A 23,128-nucleotide genomic window follows, 5' to 3' on the forward strand; every position below is an offset into this window, starting at 1 on the left:
AGCCTTTTCTTTGACTGTGGTCAATTTTTTTCCTATTTTTAAAACACACCATCAGCATTTCTTTTACCTTGGCATTGCATTTATATTTTCTTTACCTTGGTTTATTGCTATTTATGTTCATTTTATTATTCTAATAATTTTCTTCATGAAAGACTCACAGTGTTAGATTTCCTGAGTTCTTTCATCTTTTGGAATATTTCTCAGTTGCATTTGTACTTGGAAAGTGACTTGGCTAGGTATCTAATTAATGTATATGTCTTCTTTTTACTCAGAGCTTTATGGAAATTGCACCATTGTCTACTGGTATTAAATGTTGCTTGGATAATGCTGAGCTCGACAAGAACCTCACCAAATTCCTCCCCAACACACAATTACACCCTCCATAATCCTGTTGATGATTTTCTTTTTCTGCCTTGATGCCCACCTGATTTTTCTCTTTTTAAATACTTACATTTTGTTATTTTATACAGGAAGCACTCATTTTGGTTGACTTACATATTTGCCTTTTTGTTGCTTTTCATTCCTTCCTGCATCTCCAAGCTCTCACGAGCTTTCATGTGGGGTCATTTTTTTTCTGCCTGCAGAAGATTCTTTGTTCTTTCCCTAAGTGTGGTTTGGATATGCAGCTTATAATTCTTTCCATTTTTTATTTGTATTTGTTTCATCTCCATTCTCCAGGTGTATTTTGCTGAGTATTGAATTCTAGATTGATACTATTGTGCTTTCTGCACATTGAAGGTACGAGTTCACTGTCTTCTGTTTGATTCCATTGTTTCTGAAGGGAAGTCAGTCACCAAACAGTCTGATTGTTCTTTGTAATGAGAAGTCTGACTTCAGACAGCTTTTGAGACTTCCCATACCCTCTTCCTTCTGCCCACATCTGGAGAAGCTGATAAGAAAGCCTTTGTGTTCCTTCCTTTGGTGCCAGTTGGAGATTCAAACCACAGGAATTCAAACCTACCTGCAGGAGGGGACCCTCACTCTGGCCCTACCCCTTAGCCACAGTGACAGCCAGGAGGGTTTGCTTTCCTTGCCCTCTGACGTCATTTCAGACCTGCTGGAGACACCTGCCCTGCTCTCCCCAGAGACCTCCGTTAGGTAAGTAATCAACCATTCCACAGCCTCTGGTTATCTTCAACTTTGGCTGGGGATCCACCTGCCTCTTTAGAGGACCATAACACTTATTTCATTAATTTTACCCTGAAGTGTTTAATTGTTCTTTGTTTTATTTTGTTTTGTTTTCTAACTCTGCTTAGGCCTTTTTGGACCTATAGCTCGATGCTTTTATCATCAGTTTTGAAAAATTCTCAGCCATAATCTTGCCAAGTATTGCTCCAGTGCAGTTCTCTGTGACCTCTCTTTTTGGGATTCCATTAAATACATGTCAGTCTTTCTCACTTTTTTCTGACTCTTTTTCTATATTTTTATCCTTTTCTCTCTCATGTTTCACTTTGGATATTTTCTTCTGTTCTTGCTTCCAGTTCAATAATTCTTTTTCATCAGTGTCTAAGCCTTAAGTTCTTGATTTTACCAATTAAAATTTTCAGTTTAAGAATTTTGACTTAGTTCTATTTTATACTTTCTAGTTTTCTTCTCAAATCCTCAATCTTGTATTTTATCTCCTTGAATATATTAGGATGGTTATTTTGAAGTTTGTGTTTGGGAACTCAATGATCTTAAACCCTTCTAGGCTGTTCAAGTACTTCTTATTTCTCTAGGCTTAGGTTTCTTCCTTCTTCACTTCCGTATGCTTTAAGTTCTTGTGTGCCCTGTGGAAGAATTGGCTTGAATTACCTAATCTATAAAAGTGGAAGACTGAGTCTCTGATGATTATTTTATCTTCATCCCTAATGTTCAGTGACTCCATTGGAATAGAATTTACTGATGAATATTTTGCAATCAACTCCTCCCTAGCCCAATATTCCTCAGGGCATAGTATTTCTTTATTCCAGGCAAGTTTACTTTTACTATTGTTATATACTATTCTACCATTGTGAGTGTGTGTGCATATATATATTCAATACACACACTTGTACATACATATAAAAAGGTTCTATTCTGTGTTACCTATATTATAATTATTACTAATATTAACCTATATAATAACAGTGGCAGAAGTGAACTCTCTTTATATAAAATATACACAGAAAGTAAATAGATACATATTTGGCTCATTTTTTTCTCTCTCAGAATATTAATTATGTATATATTGATTCTTACTTGTTTTTTATTTTATCATCCCCTTCATCATCCTTTAAATATCTATTTTCTTTTTAAAAGATTTTATTTATTTGACAGAGAGAGAGAGAGTGAGCACAAGCAGGGGAAGTGGCAGGCAGGGGGAGAGGGAGAATCAGACTCCGTGCTAAGTAGGGAGCCTGATGTAGGGCTCGATTCCAGGACCCTGGACTCATGACCTGAGTGGAAGTGGTACGTTTAACTAAGCCACCCTATTGCCCCTATCTGTTGTCTTTCTTACTGCTTGAGCAATTACCCAAGCTTTGCCATCCAGAGACTTGGCTATATTTTAGTTATAGATATTCAATAGTTTTCTACTTCTGATATGACTTGAATTCTGTACTGTTTTCATTTTCTTCTTCCATTTCTACCTTGCTAGCTCACTTTATTGCTCCTATTATAATCTCTTTTGATGCTTTTTGAGCACTTAGTTTTTTATATGAGGTCTTATTTATTTTTTTTATGAAGTCTTTTTTAAAAGAAAGTTACCTGCAATTCTTTGCGACTGAAGAAACATTTGCATTTTTATGTATGCTTTTCATCTTGTGTTGTTCGCCCCCTTTTTTTGGTTTGTTTGTTTTATGTATGAAATTGGTCCCTTTTCATTTATGGATCATCTTTACATGAAGTCATCTAATTCTTGTATAGGGAGAGACTTGCAGTAAGGGTTGAGCCAAATATATCTATGGCTTAGATTTGCGAATTTTGACTTTAAACATGCTGCAATTTAATCTGTCCTCTGCCTCATCCTGGGCTTAATTCTCCCCAGGGTTGTTGATGGTCAATGGCTAGTGTGGCACAGAGCTAATCCTATTACTTCACTGATTTTCTGAGATACCATCTGGCCTTTGTTTTCTTCCTACTTGTCTTCTCTCTTTCTCTCCCTCAATTAATTAATTAATTAGTTACTGAAATATATAGTTGACATACAGTGTTATATTAGTTTTAGGTGTACAACATAGTGATTCAACAATTCTATACATTACTCAGTGCTCACCAGGATAAGTGTAGTCACCATCTGTCACCGTACAATGTTATTACAATGTTATTGACTGTATTCTCTATGCTGTACTTTTCATTCCTGGGATTTATTCATTTTACAACTGGAAGTTGGTATCTCTTAATCCTCTTTATCCATTCATCAGCCAGTGGATGCTTGATCTGCTTCTATGCCTTGGCTATTGTAAATAATGCTGCAATAAACATAGGGGTGCATGTATACATCTGAGTTAGTGTTTTTGTTTTGAGTAAATAACCAGTGGTGTGATTGCTGGATTGTAGAATAATCCTATATTTAAGTTTTTGGGGAAACTCGATTCTGTTTTCCACAATGGCTGCACCACTTTACATATCCAACAAGAGTGCAAGAGGGTTCCTTTCTCTCCACATCCTTGCCATCACCTATTGTTTCTTGTGGTTTTGATTTTAGCCATTCTGATAGATGTGAGGTGATATCTCATTGCTGTTTTGATTTGCATTTTCCTGATGATGAATGATATTGAGTATCTCTCTATGTATCTGTTCGCCATCTTTATGTTTTCTTTGAAAAAATGTCTGTTCAGGTCCTCTGCTCATGTGTTAATTGGATTATTTGTGGTTTTGGTTTTTGAGTTTTATCAATTCTTTATGTATTTTGGATATTAACCCCTTACTGGATGTATCATTTGCATATATCATCTAATCATAGATTGCCTTTTGTTTTTGTTGGTGGTTACACCTCCCTTTTCTTTGCTTTATGTCTGGATGTCTCATTGCATTAGGAATCTTAGGAAGCACAGACTTGAAAAAAAGAAAATTAGTTTGCTGTTTCTGCAACAGCATACCAATTAGGATTACAATTTAGGCAGGGCCTAGGTAGGAGCATAGTGCAGACCTAAAGGCAGAGTTGTTTCCTGGGCTGGTGACCAGGTGCAAGTGATGGGCATTCCATCACAGGCCTCAACCAGTGTCTCAAGGTTGGGTTTATTTTGGAGTCCTGCATGTCACAGGAACTTTACTGAGGGTTGAGGACCCTTGGAAAGTTTCTTCTTCTTCAGGCCCAAATTGGCAACTTGAGCTGACTTTTTTAAATCCAATCCCTCAAAGATCTATCCAGATTTTTTTTCATCAATAATAGCCACTTCCTACTGCAACTCTGGGGTTTTGTATTCCAGAGACTGTGGCTGTCCTGAACAAATGCTCAAACCTTTCTGTTTTAAGAGTTTATTTACTCTTTTAGGCAGAAGGTACCTCAGTGCTAAGAGAATAGGAGAGCAATAAAGCCTATAGAGCTGTGAGATTCTTTTTTTGTGTGTGTGTACTTTTTTATTTTTAAATTTATATTTATAATGTATTTAAATTCAATTTGCCAACGTATAGTATAATACTTTGTGCTCATCACATCACGTGCCCTCCTAATGCCCATCCTCTAGTTACCCCATCCCCCCACCCAACTCCCCTTCAGCTACCCTCAGTTTGTTTCCTGGAGTTAGGAGCCTCTCATGGTTTGTCTTCCTCTCTAATTTTTCCCTACTAAGTTTCCCCTCCTTATGGTCCCTTTCACTATTTCTCATATTCCATATATGAGTGAAACCATATGATAATTGTCTTTCTCTGATTGACTTATTTCACTTAACATAATACTCTCCAGTTCCATCCATGTGGCTGAGTAATATTCTGTCATATATATATATGCCACATCTTCTTTATCCATTCATCTGTCAGAGGACACTGAGGCTCCTTCCACCGTTTTGTCTATTGTGGACAATGCTGCTATAGACATTGGGGTGCAGGTGTCCTGGCATTTCACTGCATCTGTATCTTTGGGGTAAAGCCCCAGCAGTGCAATTGCTGGGTCGTTGGGCAGATCTATTTTTAACTCTTTGAGGAACCTCCACACAATTTTCCAGAGTGGCTGTACCAGTTCACATTCCCCCCAACAGTGCAAGAGGGTTCCTCTTTCTCCACAGCCTCTCCAACATTGGTTGTTTCCTGCCTTGTTCATTTTCACCATTCTTACTGGTGTGAGGTGGTATTTCATTGTGGTTTTGGTTTGTATTTCCCTGATGGCCAGTGATGCGGAGCATTTTGTCATATGCTTGTTGGCCATGTGTATGTCTTCTTTGGAGAAATGTCTGTTCATGTCTTCTGCCCATTTCTTGACTGGCTTGTTTGTTTTTTGGGTGTTGAGTTTGATAAGTTCTTTATAGATTTTGGATACTAGCCCTTTATCTGATATATCATTTGCAAATATCTTCTCCCATTCTGTAGGTTGCCTTTTAGTTTTGTTGATTGTTTCCTTTGCTGTGCAGATGCTTTTTATCTTGATGAAGTCCCAATAGTTCATTATTGTTTTTATTTCTCTTGCCTTTATAGTCTATGGCTATACCACCCTGAACGTGCCTGATCTTGTCTGATCTTGGAAGCTATGCAGAGTCAGGCTTGTTTAGTCCTTTGATGGGAGAACTGTTGGGTTTTTTTTTTTTTTTAATGTCTACTCTTTTTTTTTAATTTTTTATTTATTTATTTATGATAGTCAGAGAGAGAGAGAGAGAGAGAGAGAGAGAGAGAGGCAGAGAGAGAAGCAGGCTCCATGCACCGGGAGCCTGACGTGGGATTCGATCCCGGGTCTCCAGGATCGTGCTCTGGGCCAAAGGCAGGCACCAAACCGCTGCGCCACCCAGGGATCCCTTGATTTCAGGTTTATAATCCCTGACTTCTTTCTGCGGTAGAGTAATATAAGGCCTTTGACATTACTGTAGATTAGTATATTGGGCAAGAAGCTGGGTTTTAGATTCAAACTCTAGTTCTACTACTTACCAATTTTTATGATTCAGGCAGGGTACTTTGCCTTGTTTTTTAGTTTCATCCCTGTTAAATGTATATGATAATTCACCTACCTCCTGGGATTTTTGTAAGGATTAAATTAGCTAGTATTGTAAAGGGAGTCAGGCTTGCTTGGTACATAGTACCAATGTACATTTGCTATTATTAGGTTCCTTGCTTTTATTCTTATGCATGGAATCCTCACATCTCCCACTCTTCTTAGAAAGGTCATATGAAGAAGAGTTCTGGTAGAGGAATAGTCATTAGCCTAGGAAACAAAACTCATATAGGCTTTTCACTGAGGGAACTCTCCCTCATGAGTATTCTTCTCCTGTAAGGATCCTAAAACAGGGAGAACTCTTTCTCCAATTAAAATCCTTCCCTATGAAGACTTTTGTTCATGAGGACATTTTCCCTTTAAGGACCCTTATTTCATGAAGATCCTTCACTAGAACCTTTCTTCCATTAGGATCCTACCCCTAAAAAGGTCTTTTTCCCTTGAAGACCAATACTAATCCTCCCGAGAGTACATATTTCCTATTAAATATTCCTCTATGCATACCTTTCTACATGAAGATCTTTACCTTAATAGGACTACTCCTTTTTCAGACCTCTTGCTTCTCAAGGATTCTTACTCTTAGAAGTAGCCTCAGGAGACCCCAGAAAAATTAGCACTAAATTTTTGGACAATTTCTCTTCCTGAGAACCTTCAGCCAGGTTATTAGAACTTAATCCTAAGACAAGCATAGCCTCTCTTGGCATTGTGCATAACTGGTTGAGGGCCTTCTCTTTATTTTGGATATATATCTGGCTTTTGGGAGATGACCCGTGGTGGAAGGTTGACATGGACCAGATTCTCATTGTATTGATGACTCTGATTATTTCCCTCCAGCTGAATATGCAGTGACTGGAAAATGAGGTGTGTGGGCCACATGCCCATTAGCTCAGGGGGCTCTGACAGCAGACTTGTTTATGGGATATCACAGTACAGGGGGCGTAACAGGGTAAGCATTCTTCTAAAGGAAGATATTTGACATAGATGTGGTGTTCTATGGTTTCTGGAACTAATCATCTAGAGGAATTAGAAGAATAAATTTTGGAATATAAACAAAGTGGAGAGAATAGGTATTGAATTCAACATTGTTTTGTTCACTTGCACTCAATTAACTATGTTGCTTCAAATTATGATAATTTAAAAAGAAAAGCATAGTATTCTGAAGAGAGGAATCGGTATCTATTAAGATCTAGGGCATTAAAAGGAGAACAACAGGCATGGCTTTTTTTTTTTTTTTTTTTCTGGAAAAGTCTGGCAGGCCCTAGTGCCAGCAGTACATACTTGGCAAAACAAATCATAGGAGATGAGGCTAGAGAAGCATTTTACATTCATATCCTAAGAGCCTAAGGATTTTTAATGAGATTCTGTAAGCAATGAGAATCTAGAATAGTATTCAGGAAGAGAGTGATCCAAATCACTTGGGAGGAAGATAAACCTAGTGGGAGCATACAGAATTGGAAAAGTGAGAGTCTGAGAGAAAGGAGTGCATTAAGGTGCCATGGTAGGAAACCAGATACCAAATGCTGAAGGCCTGAACTTGGTTAATCCCTCCTCAGTGGTCAGAGGAATGAGATAGAGCCAAATCAAAGAAGGCTCAAAGATTTCTAGCATAGGAGATTTGGAAATTAAATATCAGTCTTATGAAATGAAGTCTCACATGCCTACCAAAACCATCATGGGCAAACATCTTTGATTGTAGAGTAATGTGGAGAAGGATATAAGGTGAGGATGAGGACACTGGGTGGAAATTGGAACACACATGTCCAACGTCTACCCCTTCCATGAACTGGTTACCTAACTGAGAATAGAGAGATTAGACTCTTTAGGCTTTAATCTCTTCAGTATTAACATGCATGACTTGCTGATTTTTTTGAGTAAGGATAGGCTGTTTTGAAGGACTACACACTTCTGCTTCCTACTGAAAATGCAAATTACACTTTGCTTTTCTTCTGATTTCTTGTATGTCCAAAATAGAAGAAAGACACCTGGATGAAGCATTTTCCCAGACTTTGCAATTTTCTTAAAGGGATCCCAGAGACCTTAAGCTTCTCTTAGGTTCCTTTGAGGTCTCTCAGTCCAAGGACTGTCACCACATGTCCTCCCTCTTGTCCACACTTTCAGCAGGTGTGTGTAGGTGGAGCTCAAAGTTAAAAGTAACTCAAGTAAACTCACACATCTTTTTTTGAAGCTTGCTGTTCAGTTGAAGCTCTTAAATTGTCAGTATTTTTCTTAGTAGTTAAACAGAACTAAAAATAAAGGCAATAGCCACTAATAACCATACTATGCTTCCTATTTGCACCCCTAAACCAACTGCCTCAACAGACATAGCAGCAATGTGATAAGAATTGCTACATAAAGTACTCCAAGGATAATGTTCATGATATAATCCTCATTGACAGTGATTCCAAAGTTGAATCACAGGCAAACAAAGGGTTATAACACAAACGAGTTGTTTAGAGCACACATTCAAACAATTGTGGCTTCAGTACCTTAAATAAAAGGGCACTTGCTTCCAGTGCCAGGGTAAAATTTAGAGGGGAGTACTCAGTACTGCCACATTGGGAACGCCAATTCAGTTACTTAGTGTTGTCTACTTATTGATTCCATAGTGATTGAATTGTTGGTGACCTTGGAGATATGAGACAGAGCTCTAGAAAGAAGGAATGTCTGCCAAAAGTCTCAAATAAGAGACCATTTTGTCATCTCATGTGATTGAGGAAGTTTCCATTGGGTTGCTTTGGAACTCACTGAAATATCTGCATGCTGTAGTGGATTGAACCTATGATAATGGAATAGAATAATGAATTTCTCCCAACTTCTGTTCCAAATAGCCATCTTAGCCCACAGGACCAGTTCTTTGTAGTTTTCCACATCTCTATGGATATGACCTAATAACAAAGAAATCCCTATGTCATGGCTATGAATTAGCAAGTGGTGTCATTTTAGAATTTCAAGGATTTTTGAATGTAGAGACAAGAAGGAGGGACTGATAAGTTCCCATTCTTTCTATTGAGGGAATAACTTACCTAAGAGATTAAGAAGACCTCTGGCAAACAAAACAAATAACTCAGTAAATTCCTCTTAACTGAATTGAGAATGAGAACTGGTTATCAGCAATGGATATGTGTGTATGGGTGGGGGTGGGCAAATTTATGATCATATTAGACTTACCAACCAGGCTTTGCAAGGATCTACACAGAATGGGAATATCCCAAGATGGCACCCCAAATGGCTTGGAATGTAGATGATAAGCTAAGGGTCATGCGGGCTTCCTTCTGTTGGATTAGGGGGACTGTGTGTGTGCAGAGAGAAAGGATTCAAGAGGTGGAGAGAATGTTTAGCCCAAAAAGATTTTTCTGCCCAAGCCTGCCTTGTTTTGCCTGTATTTACTAAAATACCCCATGCTCTGAAGACTATTGTTTTTTCAATAAATTAAAACCTTTCCTTTTTCTCTTGATACTTTCCTAAAGATTTGAACACTAATATATTTGAGCCATAGAAACTTCAGTAGCACCTGGGTTAACTCCTAAAACTGAACATAGACTTCCTACTACCATGAAGGAACAAGTAAACATTTAAAAACTTTCCCAGTATATGTATATATAGAATCTGCAACTATTTCTAAATTTCTGTCTTTCCATCTATCTACCTATAAAATCAGTAATAAAAAATTTAGAATGCCAATATGGACCTGTAGTTCCTTTTCAACAAATTTACTGCTATTAATAGATAAATAATAATAGAATACAATGAAATCAGAGGGGGTGTTACATCAATAAAATGTAAGTAGAGAATCATGAAAGAATTATCTTTCATGGAAACAAAAGAGTTCTTAGAAATAAAAAAATGATAGAAATATTTTTAAAAATCCTTAATGAAGGATATCACAGTATGACTTCTAGACTAACCCAAATAATTTACTGACTGCATATTTCACTTTCCACAAACATTCCTGGAAGTTTATCCAGATAACATAGATAAAATATAAACTCAGCAAAAGAAAAAAGAATCCCGATTGTACACAGTTGTGAACATAGAAGGAAGATGTGTCCCAGTTTCTGGCTAGACAAATACCACAGAATGCAAATACTTTCTCTACCGATGCAATGGATATGGTTTGGTGATGGATATGCTCCATTAGAACCCTACTTTTCCCCATCTTCAGAAACCAGCAAAGTGTGGATGCATTAATCAAATGCAGCAATCCAATTCTTTGCCTGTAGATTAGCTTTTCTTGTAATACTTCCCTTCTCTGCTCTTATTCATCGAAACAGGTCCAGATCTGCACTGGTTAATTGTCTTCGAGGATGTAACATCAGAAGCGAGAGATTGTTTTTTAATGACTTAGATCCTCCTAAGGATAGTCAGAGGGGTGGGGCCTAATTATTCTTAATATCTTTGTCTTTATAAGGAGACAAAAGTTGATTAATGATTAGGGTAATAATATAATTTCTATTCCAAACCACGATCCTTCTGGGAATGAAAATAGGAGCTATTGATAATTGTCCTAGAAAAATGGACAAAATGGGATTAAAGGGCCCCTACTTGTAATCAAAATAAAAACATATATTAGCTGGGTTTCAGTGATTTGTTGCACATTTAAAACTAGGGCAGCCCCGGGGGGATCAGTGGTTTAGCGCAGCCTTCCGCCCAGGGCATGATCCTGGAGTCCCGGGATCAAGTCCCATGTTGGGCTCCCTATATGGAGCCTGCTTCTCCCTCTACCTGTGTCTCTGCATCTCTCTCTCTCTCTCTCTCTCTCTCTCTCTCTCTGTCTCTCATTAATAAATAAATAAAAATCTTAAAAAAACCCTAAACGCACTTAATGGTTAACAGAGACATAATCACATGATTTTTATTTTAATTCCACCTTGAGGGGAAAAAATACAATAACTTATTGAAAAATGACTTATACAGTCTGACACCTGATTTCTTTATTTTTGATCATCTATTATATAAAACAGTGAACACTGCTGACCCTCACAGAAAGTAGATCTAGGAGTCTGGTAGCTATTGTAGTAATATTCTTAGAGCTCAGAGAAAAGTGAAGATATTCAAAGTTTGTAAGAAGAGATAAGCTAGGTGGGGAATAGACACAAGATATTAATTATACTTGTAATAAGACTTAACAGAAAGAACAAAGCAGAGTGTAAAAGCAAAAATAAGGAAAAGGATAGAAGTCCATTTCCCTAAGATTGAAAACAAAACAAAACAAAAAAAATTCCACCAAAAACATAAGAGATAAAATATTCACTAAGGACCAGACTAGATGACTGAATAGAGATATTAGATTCACAATCTAATGTTTTTGTTAAACTCCATCTTCAGATACAGTCTAATGATATACTGAATTTTTAGGAATAAAGAAAAAATCCAGTAGGGGTCCAGGCAGGGAGAAAAAGAAAACAATTGTATTTATTCAACAAGTATTTGTCAAGTCCCATGATGTGTTATTGTTCTGAATTTGTTGTCCTGTCTATAAGAAGATTAATACATTCCTACTTGTTCTATGTGACCTGACATGCCTGCCTATGGAGGGAGCATACCTCCCTTTTGATGTCAGCCTTGGCCATGTAACTTCCTTTGGGTAATGGAATATAAGTTGAGGTTATGTGCTGCACTTTAGTAGAAGATTTAAAAGCAAGATTTATATGTAGTTCTGCCATTGTCCTTTCCTTTCTGTGAGGAAAAAATATCCAGATAGGATCTGCTCTATCAACCTGGATTGTGGGATAAAAAAGATGTAAGGAGAGCTATAGCTATGAGTGGAGCCTCAGCCTGCCTGCAGCTGACACATAATGTGATTGAGAAATAGACTTTCATTGTTTGGAACTATTAGACTTATCTGTTACAGCAGCAGAACTAAACAAAAGCTGACTAATTAAAGTGCCTATGACATTCCAGTTACTCTGCTTTGTGCTTGAAAGGTAGCCAATGTAGATCCATGCCCTCATGGAACTTACAGTCTAGTAAGACATCCTCTGAAACTTTAGATACCCAAAGATAATGGGTCAATATTTATTGGGTTTTAAGACAAAGGCAAAACAAGTATATTATCAAATATGTAATAACTGAGACAACATAGCGTTCATATGTTCTTATGGAAAAATTACTTGGAGACATTAATAAGACAACTGAAATATGAATTAAATGTGCTCTAAAGAATGAAGAAATTTGGTTTAAATAGGACTAGTGAAAAGCATTGAAAATATAGGGGCAACTCAGTTCACTCATTCATTCAATAAATATTTATTAAATGCAGGTAACATTTTCCTAAAAAATTCAAGAAAATCAGCTACAAAGTTATTAGAACTAATAAAGGAGTTTCCTACAGTGGCCAGTTACAAAAATATACAAAAAAGACATCATCAACTTTTTTGGTATACTTCTGAATACAGTTAGGAACAAGATATCTGGCATCAAAGTAACAAAATTATATAATACCCAGGAATGCAGTTAACAAGAAATGTGATGCAAAGAAAACTTCACTGAGGTGTATAAAATGAATGAGAAGATTTAGTACTAAGGAGGTATTCATTTTCTCCAAATTAACTTATACATTTAATGTAAGGAAGAAATTGAAGTTCAGAGATCCCAAATAACTTGCCAGAGGCAGCAGTGCCAGCAGAAGGGAAATCAGAATGTGAAACTTAGTCTCTCAAACTGTGTTCCCCTTATGATTTTATATAGAAGCAAACTACTAAGAAGCAAAACATGTATAGTTTTGACTAAATATAACTTTGGACAGTCAAATTCTATGAGGATAGCTGGTGTATGCATCCTGGCTATGTAGGAGAATCATTAGCACAATTCAGGCTTTCCAAGTGGTTTCTTCTCCATCAGTGGCTTCTCCTACTGATAATCCTAAGTTTATCCATCCACACCATTTAGGTGTTGGTAGCACCGCGAAATAAATGCATAAATAAAAGGACCCTTAATCAAAGTTTCAAGCAGTACCCTGACTGGATCTCCAGACTTGAATGCCTTCCCTGATAGATCCCAGGGCAACCACTGCTTCCTTGAGGGATGTTGCTGATTTTTTGCCCTTGTTCTTGGCATTGCTTTTATTATACAGCTTCAGCAACCCCACCCTCCCTCTTCTATGGTTGGCTCTTGATCTTGTAGGATAATCTTGTCTTAATTCACATGCTTATTTAGCCTCACTCTTTGCATTGTCCCCAGTATTTATGTGACCTGGGTTACTTTTAGGCCCAAAAGATGAGAGATTTTGATGCCTGGCATTCTAAATATATTTTGTACATCTCAAACTGGAGAGTTTAGTTTTCACTGGCTTAATCTTGACTTGAATATAGCTTTCCCCTCACTAAATGTGGAGGCTGAGTTAAAAGAATATGTAAGTGATATCCTTCTCTCTCCCCTTCTACAATAATTTTTAATTAGACACATTTCCTCACTTCCCTTGTGTCTAGGTTTGTGTATGTAATTAAGATCTGGACAATGGGTTGTGTGCCATTTCTGAGATATGTCATTGAAGTGAGGGGTATATTCCCCTTTCTTTCTTCTTCTATGCTGCTGCTTAGAGTATGGATTTAATGATAAGCCATCTTTTATTATGTGAACAAAACATCCTAGGAATGTGGGAGCAATAAGATAGTAGGAGCCTGGGTCACCGATGGATTTGCAAAAACAGAAATTTCTTACCAGCTTGGGCTTTTATATAAAAGAAAAATAAACTGTTTAGTTTAAGCCTCTGTTATTTTTGTTGCTACATGTAGGCACATTTGTATGTAAACATAACCTCTCTTTCATGTGCATTATGCAGACCTAGCTCATTCACCCCTCAACACTAAGATTCTTTCCCTTCTGGAATACTGCCTTGAAGTATATGTTTGGTTTACTTGATATTCTTGGTTTGGAGAGCTAGCACATCAGTTTCCATCCATCCGTTCTTCACTGACATGCCTAGTCTGCATTTCCAAGATGAGCATGTGCAGAAGATGCTTCCTTATCTCTCTGGGACTTGTGCTACAGGAGTATCTTCCCTCTCCTACACTGTAAGTGCACCCTCTTTCTTCCTATTGCTGTAGCTTTGTGTCTACCACACTGCCCGACTTATGACAGACACTCAAGAAGTGTGTGCTGATATATGAACACCATAGAGGACAAATAAGCAAAACTTGTAATTATGACTCCCATCTCTTTTCTTCATATTTTACTGGTCCACAGAAACCTGCATGGGAGTATAGTCCTCTGGGGTCAGGGCAAGTGTCACTGCTACTTGTTGGGTGGCTTGAAAAACCCTCAATGTTGTAACTAATGATGGAGGAAGTGTCAGAATTCATCTTTGGACAAGAGAAGAAAAGCAGCAACGGCCACATTCTGACCAGTTAGCATTGGGCTCAATAAATGAGCTTTTTATTATGGCTTCATTAACATAGAATCTTATGTTATGATTAGTAAATCACTCTCTGTATAATCTCATGCCATGCTGAATCCAATACAGTGTGTCCCACACTGAATAATAATAATTGAGTTAGTTCTAAATTTTGAGACCTTTTAGAACATATGGTTTATTCATGAAGCAACATAACCAAAGCTTACTTAATAATTAAAAGCAGGCATCTGTATTTCAAATAAAAATTTAGCTATTTTTAAGTATATCCAGATCAATGATTTCTCACTGGGTGAAACCCTAAATCTTTAGAAGCACTTAGAATACTATTCCCTATAATATCTACCAAATCTAGTTAAATGTAAAAGCCCAAGTCTCAGTCACTCTTGGACACAACCTGGGCACTAAAATTTGTGTTTACATAATTTCTGAGTTAAAAGATCCATGGCTTTAATCAGATTTTAGAAGTTCCTGAGTCACTGACTTAAGATAGTTTAGCAGCCCTAGATGTGAATCCACATGTGATGTTTACCAGAGCCATAGATGTGAACAAAGCCTCCCTGCTGCCCTACCAGAGCTCGTTGTCTGAGAAGAGGTCCCAGAAATTATAAAATTGAAATTTGGAGTCAGATGATTTGGGCTTAATGCCTTTTGAAGTTAGTCATTTGCATGGACAAGTCCTACCAAGAGAGAATTGAACCAAAAAAGCCAGGTCCAAGGAAGAAGGAGTTCAAACCCTCATCGTTTTTCACTGGGTGTATGTGGACACTTTCTAACTGCTTCTATGCCTTTAGTCTCTTCCCTTACTGTTCATACTCTGCAGTCTTTTCAGAGTGAACATTTCAAAAGGCAACACTGAAAATGTTCCTGGGGTTTATAATTTGATTTTCTCTGCCTTTGTCAGGTGCTTGTACCCTGTGGTCAAGGCTGGCTGTATTTTGCCTTTCAAACTCTTGAGCATAGTCTTGAGTGCCCTTCTGACCTTGCCTGCCTGAGAAATTCATTCATCCTTCAACTTCCTGCCCAGTTCCTATCTTCCTTGGGTGCATTTCAGAATGCCCACAGATAGATATAGGATGCATCAGTGTGGATCCCACAGTGCCTTGTACAAATCTTAATTAGAGCTGTAATCAGATTTCTGTTATGGTTCATTCTGTCTCCCTTGGATTCTATGACTGTTTTCTGTTCATCATTGTATCTTCAGCACATGAGTGAATGGAAAGATCACTGGATAGGGAACTACAGCTAAGTTATTTTGATTTTATTAAATCAGGATTTGTGGAACTTTTGTGGATTGACTATATGGAGCTCCAGAAGGGATGGGGCACATTAAAGCCTTTCTCCTTTTCCCCAGGTACAGTTGCTGTGCTTGAAACATCATAGATACCTAAAAAGAGCATGATTCTTTGTCAGAATTGATGGAAGACATAAAGTTGCAGGAAGGTTCTTTAACTACTAAAGACAAAAGTGGTTTTAAACACTTCTGTCCTTCTGAAACTTTTTCTTAGTTAAATCACTATTTTGATTATGTACAATACATACCAGTTTGTTACAGTATGTCTACAAGGCTTTATCGACATTCTTTTGACCATTCTTCATAATTTGAAGTGATGCTTCATTATGTCTTGAAAAATGGTCTATATTTCAGAGGTTTTTTTTCTTATTCAGTTGTCTTTCATTTTCTTATTCAGAAATGATAAGGGCCTATGCTCCCTTGAGAGAAATTTTAAGTCTAGGACTTTGAGTTTAACATGGCATGGGAAGGAGTCACAACGGTAATTCACATTTTTTCCTAAGTATTTTCTCCTACCCTCTTTCATTATCATAATGAATAATATGCATAGGCTGTGGAGCAGTATCCACCAATCTGCTGCAAAATGAGAAAACAATTGTCATTTATTCTGAAGGTGCTTATACTTAATTGAGGAACTGCTAGCAAATTTTAAGCAAGGGAATGAGAAAAATCAGAGTTACATTTTTGGAAAGGTTATCTGGCAGTGCTGTTCAGGTGGAATCCCATCAGGCCTAGAGTCTGTTATGCCTCCACAACCTGGCCCAGGTCTTGCTCTGGCCTATGGGCCACGACTACAACCTCTATCTTCTCTCTTCATTTAGTGAACAGTTAGACATTTCCCCACACATGTCATACTCTCTCTTCCTGGAGTACCTTTTTCTGTACTTGGCAATCATCTGTCAGGTTTATTTCACCTCTTGGGGGAGCACCACCCCCAGGCTTCCCCAGACTGGACAATGCCCACTATGAGGGTGATTGCTTTCCGCTCTTCTATCACACTGTGTCATAGACATCTCTTGCTGACTCTTCTTGTGGGACTGTAGCCCGGCTGATGCCAGGAGATTCATTCACATGGCCAGCTCTGTGCCCTCTCATGGTAGATTCCATAAGCGAACTAAAAAAAATGAATGTGTTGAGATTCCAGGTAAGACAGCCAGTGTGGATGCTAGAGAATCCAGACTTGACTTTAGTGACAATAGGAATGTATGCATTGGAGGCTACCCGATTTTTCAGAGGTAGAGTCATGATAGACACCCCTGACTGGATGTCATGCACAATGCAGAAAAGAACAAAAGTACCAGAAGTTCTGGCCTGCTTCAGAAGACTGCATTTGTTAGGAGTGGAAATATGGGGGACGAAATAACTTTAGAGTGGCATTATAGAAGTGGAATTTAATAAAGTAAATAGTACTGCAACCATTTTAAGATAGGTTTGATTTCTTTTTATCTGAAGCTTCTTTCTTCTGTTGAACCTAAATTTTCAATGTGTAATTTAAACCCAGCTTGATACAAAATTTTCTTCTTTTCTTATTTTAGACTCCTGAATAAATATGTTTGCTTTAAAGGGAGAAATAAAAATTTAAAAGAGTAAACAGTTGAAAAATTAAAATATGAATAATTTACATGCTGACTGTCAGTTATTTTGTTGATTGCTAAATTATGTGTTTATCGAATGCTATGTTTAAATATATCCTTCAGTGTTGCTAAGGGAAACATACTTTCTTAACTGACTTGTGTGTAGAGACTTTATTTTTGTTTATATTGTTCCCACTTTATTTTTTATTTTTTGAAAGAATAATTGTTATTTTTAATAAACATAAAAGTTCATTTTTTAAAATAAAAATGCAGTAAAATGGAGCATGCACAAAGGAAAAAATAATGACCCGAAACCCCATTACCAAGAACAACTGTTTTTAACACTTGGCAAACATAATTTCAGATATCCTTTGATAGATAGATAGATAGATAGATGGAGAGATAGATACAGAGATGGAGAAAGAGAGAGAGAAAGACAGAAATAAAAGATTAGGTTCATAGAACACATGCTATTTTTACTGACAATATTAAACATAATCCTTCTCTAATATAGTAGAGATAAATTCACAGTGAAATTAAAGGAGGCAGTTATCTTTTAATTCTCAAGTTGCTTAGACTAAGTTTTATATATAAATGAATACAGTGCCAACTATTGGTCCTTGTTTTACTCTCTTCTCCTTTCATTTTGTGTATAGCTGTCTTTGCTACCAGAAATTCATCCTATAATAATTTTTGTAAGAGAGGCTCACAGGCCCTGGATTTTCTAAGTTACTGTGTACTAAAGAATGTCTATTTATTGCTTTTATACTTTCTACTTGAAGGTATGCTTGTGGAGTATTTTTCTTTCAGAACATTTGAACTACTTGTCTACAGTTTTCTCACTTTGTATTGCTTTGGCTAAATCTGAAATCAACTCTTGTTTTTTTGTTGTTGTTTTCCTGTTGCAATGCTGGTTTGATATTTCCATTTTAACCATTGTATTTTGAGCTACAACTCACATATAGAAAATTCCAGAATACACAAAAGGAGTTCTAATACATCCCTTACCTGGATCAAGAAATAGAACATAGCCAGCGCTCTCCATTGTCTTCTCTGTATTTGCAAAATTCTTACATGGAAAGTGGCTTCTCATGGAAGGCTTACCTCCATGTATTTTTTTCACTTTTCTCAGATCTTGTGATAGTAATTCTTTTTCTTTTTTTCTTTTTTTTAGATTTTATTTATTTTATTCATGAGAGACACACAGAGAGAGGCAGATACATAGGCAGAGGGAAAAGCAGGCTCCCTGTGGAGAGCCTATTTTGCTTTATTGTACTCAACAGTACATAAATGAATTCTATCCATGTTGCCATTATGTGGTTGTTTATGTAGTATGGATACAGCATGATACTCCTCTGTATATTACAATTTATTAACTTCTGTTTGATGGATTGAGAAGTGTTTCTAGTTGGGGCTATTGTGAATGATGGTGCTGTCATAAACATTCTAGTACATGTCTTTTAGTGAACATTTTATATATTTATTTGGTATACTTTCCTATGAGTGGGATTGCTGGGTCATAGAATAGACACGTGTGCAACTTTACAGCTATTGTGAAGCAGTTTTCAGAAGTGGTTACACCTACAAGCAGCATATGCTATGAAGGTTTCAGTTTTCCCACAATGTTATCTTTATTTGGTGATAGTTCTGTTTTTCATTTTAGCCATGTTGGTGAATGGGTTTTTAACTAATTTTATTAATTTATTTCCAGTTTCTAAGGGTTTTAAGTCTGGATTTCTAAGGGCATTAAGTCTGTATCCCTTAGTATAAGACCTCTTTTTTTTCTGGACCTTGGTATCCCATCCTGAATGTTGAAATAGTAGCAAACACATTTCAAGTGGCATATTTCCACTTTTCACTATACATCTAAAATTCTCTTTATATGTTTCTCTAATAGCATGAGTGCATGTGTGTGTCATTAAGGATCATGATGCAACTTCCCTTCCAAGGAAACTCAACCTTTAGTCTCTGACTTCTTTCTCAAGACAACATGGGGAAGATGGCAAGCAGCACTGCAGGTGGCACAGAACACAGAGCATTTTGTTGGATCATTCTAGAAACACTGATTACTCAGTATCATTAAACAAACTTTAAGTGTGCTATTTTCTTTGATTCAAATTTGACCTAAAAAAATTGCTGGCAAGAGCAGAGTGTCAATGTTAGAGTTTGAATTCACACTATTGCAAATGCCTCCCATTTTCTTTCTGTGCCTTTTATAACACTGAGCATTTTGATTTCCTGAATACTGAGGTGCATAGGGCTATGTGTAGTATCATTTTATACCTTCTGGTTAACCCTCACAGAGGAGCTGTGTATATAAAATACAACTAAGCTATAGAGAGAGCCCATTTGAGGCTCCAAAGAACTGTGTAATGATTATCCTACAGATCCTTCTCAAACGGAAAGAATGCCTCCCAAAGGCAAGCAATCAATCTTCTCCTTGGCACATCCGGAAGCCCTGGGGTTGCACAATGTCAGAAGATTGTTGTTTGATTGTTTCTTGGCTGAAAATGACTCTGGCTATTTATATTTTCCTGCATTCACGTTACTTTCAATGCTCACTCATTGCTATACTGCTACTGACATAGTAACAATAAAGAAGAGTCTACTAAGTTTTTGCTTTTTTCCCCCTAAGTAGCAAAATTTATACAGTGATCTCTTTCATGCCTGAAACAAGGAATATTAGTGACTATAGTGACTCAAGATTTCATTCATGGAGGTTCCCTTCCAGAGGTAATTTTGAGTGATGGACTCTAACAATGGGGAGGGCCCAGATCATAAATGCTCACTATCTTGGTCTCTGTATGAAGGAAATGTTCCATCCTTCAAGACCAGAGGGGTAGTAAAACTTATTAGCTGTTTTAGTTACCTGAATGCTAGTTCACTTTTATTTGACCTACCTATGTTGCTCCATCTTCGTCCCTTAGCCAACATGAAGAAATGGGCTACATGGAGAAATTGATGGGTTCATTGTAAGTGTGCACATTGGTAGTGTCCTATTGCAGGGACATTGATGTTGAAGTATTTGAATCCTCTGACTGATTTAGGAATGTTCTCCTGAAGTTTCTATGCTAAATACCCATATGAAAAATTTTTACAAGTCTTAGGCACCTGAACCAGCAGTCTCTCTTGACATTCCTCAGAGGTGGGGATGGAGGTACTATTGACCCCTTTGGCCTGGTCCTCTAATGAACCAGAGGTGGCAGAATGGATGAGAGAAATGGCTATGTGTATTTCCTATGGGGGCCCAGCTTTCTCATGCGATCTCTATGTGTCATATTGACCCCCTTCATGTATTTTTAAAGATGCACTTATTTATTTGAGAGGAGAGAGAGAGGGACAGAGAGCACCTGCAAGCAGAGGGAGGGGCAAAGGTAGAGGGAGACAAACAGACTCCCTGCTGAGAAAGGACCCTGACATGGGGCTCCACTTCAGAATCCTGAGATCATGACTTGAGTCGGATGCTTAACCAACTGAGCCACTCAGGTGCCCCTCAAACTGATCTCTATGTTTCAAAGCTGAGACAAAGCTACATGTCAGGATTGTCCAGGAGCTGGGGTACAAGGAAGCAAGGAAGGCTTTGTCTAGCTCTGAGTGGGCTCTGTGTGACTTCAGAAGAGGGATGAGAATACAAACACATGCAGCTAATTAGGCTTTGTGTGAAACATTTGGCTGTGTCATTGTCTGCACTTTTAATATATGGAGTTGCTACTCATGACCTCGCTGGAGAAAGCACAAAAGAGAGTGTCTCTTTGGCTACTTTCCTGGAAAAGCACAAGCCCTTCTTTCTCCGGGGCCTGTTAACCAGGCAGCATTAGGGAACACACATGTGACTTCTCATTCCTTTCTATTTTGTGAATGTGGGTGTAGGGGAGCCATAAAAATCTGCTGAGGGAGAAAGTAATGCATCTAAACCTCTTTAATGGCTTGGTTTTATTGTGCTTTGATGAGACCTGCATTGAACACCTGTGCCTCATTCAGTCTTTGTTTATCATATTTCTTAGTTTTCATATTGACTGCATTGTGTATATAATAAACAATTAAGAAAAAAGAGACTGGTATGTAAAATAGTTCTTGATAGAGTATATTGGGGACCTTTTGGAGCTGGACCATAGTAGAATGATAACGCCCTTTGGCTGCCAAGAACATGAAGCAGGTGAGATGGACCAGTGCCAATGTGGGTCCACCCTTAGATTGCCAGGTCACCTGTCAAGAAGTTCACAGTGTACTCCAGGGGAGGAATTGCCCTCAGGAGGCCACAGGTGTGTGAGGATGGCTCTTTATTCATGATGCTCTCTCCCTAGATGCCCATTTCCATCTGAAATGTATTGAAGCATTTTTTCTTCCTGATACCCATGACTACAGGCTGATTGAGCAGGTGAGCCCAACTTACAGACCATAAAAAGCAGAAGAGAGGATGCCTAAGAAATGCAAATGATTTCTAATGAGGGCAGTGGATTAAAGTCACTTTCAAAAACCTGTGTGAATATCCCAAGGCTGTATTAAAATGTCATCCTTTAAAAGAGACATATTTTTAAACTTTGCTGGAGAAAAAAAAATCATAGTTCTTTTGGATCTATTTTTGAATAAATGAGTAAAGAGCAAGTGTGTTCTAGCTTCTAATCTCTCTACGGTTATGGGTAACTGGCCTCCTTCTCTCAGGAAGGGGAGAAAATTCCTCCATGGAATAGTGAATTCCCAAACAACATTTTTCAGTAACACATTCCAGAGAACCAGATTTTGCCTCTTCTCTTTGGTAGGCCATGATCTTTGCCACTTTTGCTAAAAACAGAAGATTGATCCAGCCCAGTCATAAGGTGCAGGCAGTGGGCCAAGACCCTCTTGGGTCTCCACCTCTGATGAATTAGGTAGCTCACTTGGAACAGGTGAGAGGAATACTTGGAGGGGAGGGTACTACGGGGCTCAGGCAGTCCAGAGAGGTAGCCAGCATGAGCCTCTAAATGTAGGCAAATTATTCTGAGATTCTGAAAGGAGTTGATAGAAATATCACAGCACTGCTATAAATTTGATTATTCAAAGACTCAGGCAAGCTGTAATTGTTTCCTCAGATACTACCATAGAGACTGATATAGACAAGGATGTAAAGCAACATTCTGCCGTTCCTGGAAGAGGTACCCTGTCATTAAGTCCCAATTTCATCCTTTTATTTAAATTAGCTTTCACCTGTCCTCCTGAATCTTTTGAGCTTGTCTCCCCATGCTGCCCAGATGTCTCTGCCATCAGAGGAAATATGACAGTGCACCATGTTTTATGGTTTCTGGCTACAGCTGCTATGTGGGGCTGCAATTTTGAGATCCAGTTCAGTTTTTTTTACTGGACTTTGTTAGTCTGTTGTGGTCATCTTTTGGTCTCTTCAGCTTCAGATGAACACATGTTACATGAATGCACACATATACACACATATACACAACTGCACACATACATGTATGTGCTTTCCCATTCTCATTTTAATTGGCATTTCCCACATTTAAAGATTGTCTTGCAAGATAAGAAAGGAAAGAGATAGTTAGGAACATTAGACCTACTTGTTATGTAAATGAGAAAAACACTAGAGTAACATGAAATCCAGCTAACATGCATTTATCAGTAGGCACCCCTAAACAAAATTAAAGAATAAAGCTTGCATACCTGTCAGAATAGCTAACATAAAAAAGATAAGAAACAACAAGTATTGGTGAGGTTGTGGAGAAAAAGGAACCCCTGTGCAGTGTGGGTGGGAATGTAAATTGGTGCAGCCACTGTGGAAGAACTTTCATACTTGAAAGTTCCTCAAAAAATTAATAGAAATA

The 23,128-nt window shown here is 37.8% G+C and overlaps 1 long non-coding RNA gene across 3 annotated transcripts in view; it reads left to right on the forward strand.

The window, feature by feature from the left end:
* Positions 1 to 23,128, forward strand: part of LOC102155029 — an 85,348-nt gene that overhangs the window by 9,301 nt on the left and 52,919 nt on the right. For 2 of the 3 annotated variants that reach the window (XR_005376811.1, XR_005376813.1), the window contains exons 2-3: positions 21,623 to 21,696; positions 22,388 to 22,450. This is a non-coding gene — a long non-coding RNA (uncharacterized LOC102155029). Of the gene's footprint in view, positions 1 to 16,757; positions 16,889 to 21,622; positions 21,697 to 22,387; positions 22,451 to 23,128 lie in introns of those variants that run through there. The other variant, XR_005376812.1, reaches the window with a different exon arrangement.

The sequence above is a fragment of the Canis lupus genome, chromosome 23 (assembly GCF_011100685.1).
Source record: "Canis lupus familiaris isolate Mischka breed German Shepherd chromosome 23, alternate assembly UU_Cfam_GSD_1.0, whole genome shotgun sequence".
Taxonomy (NCBI): Eukaryota; Metazoa; Chordata; class Mammalia; order Carnivora; family Canidae; genus Canis; species Canis lupus.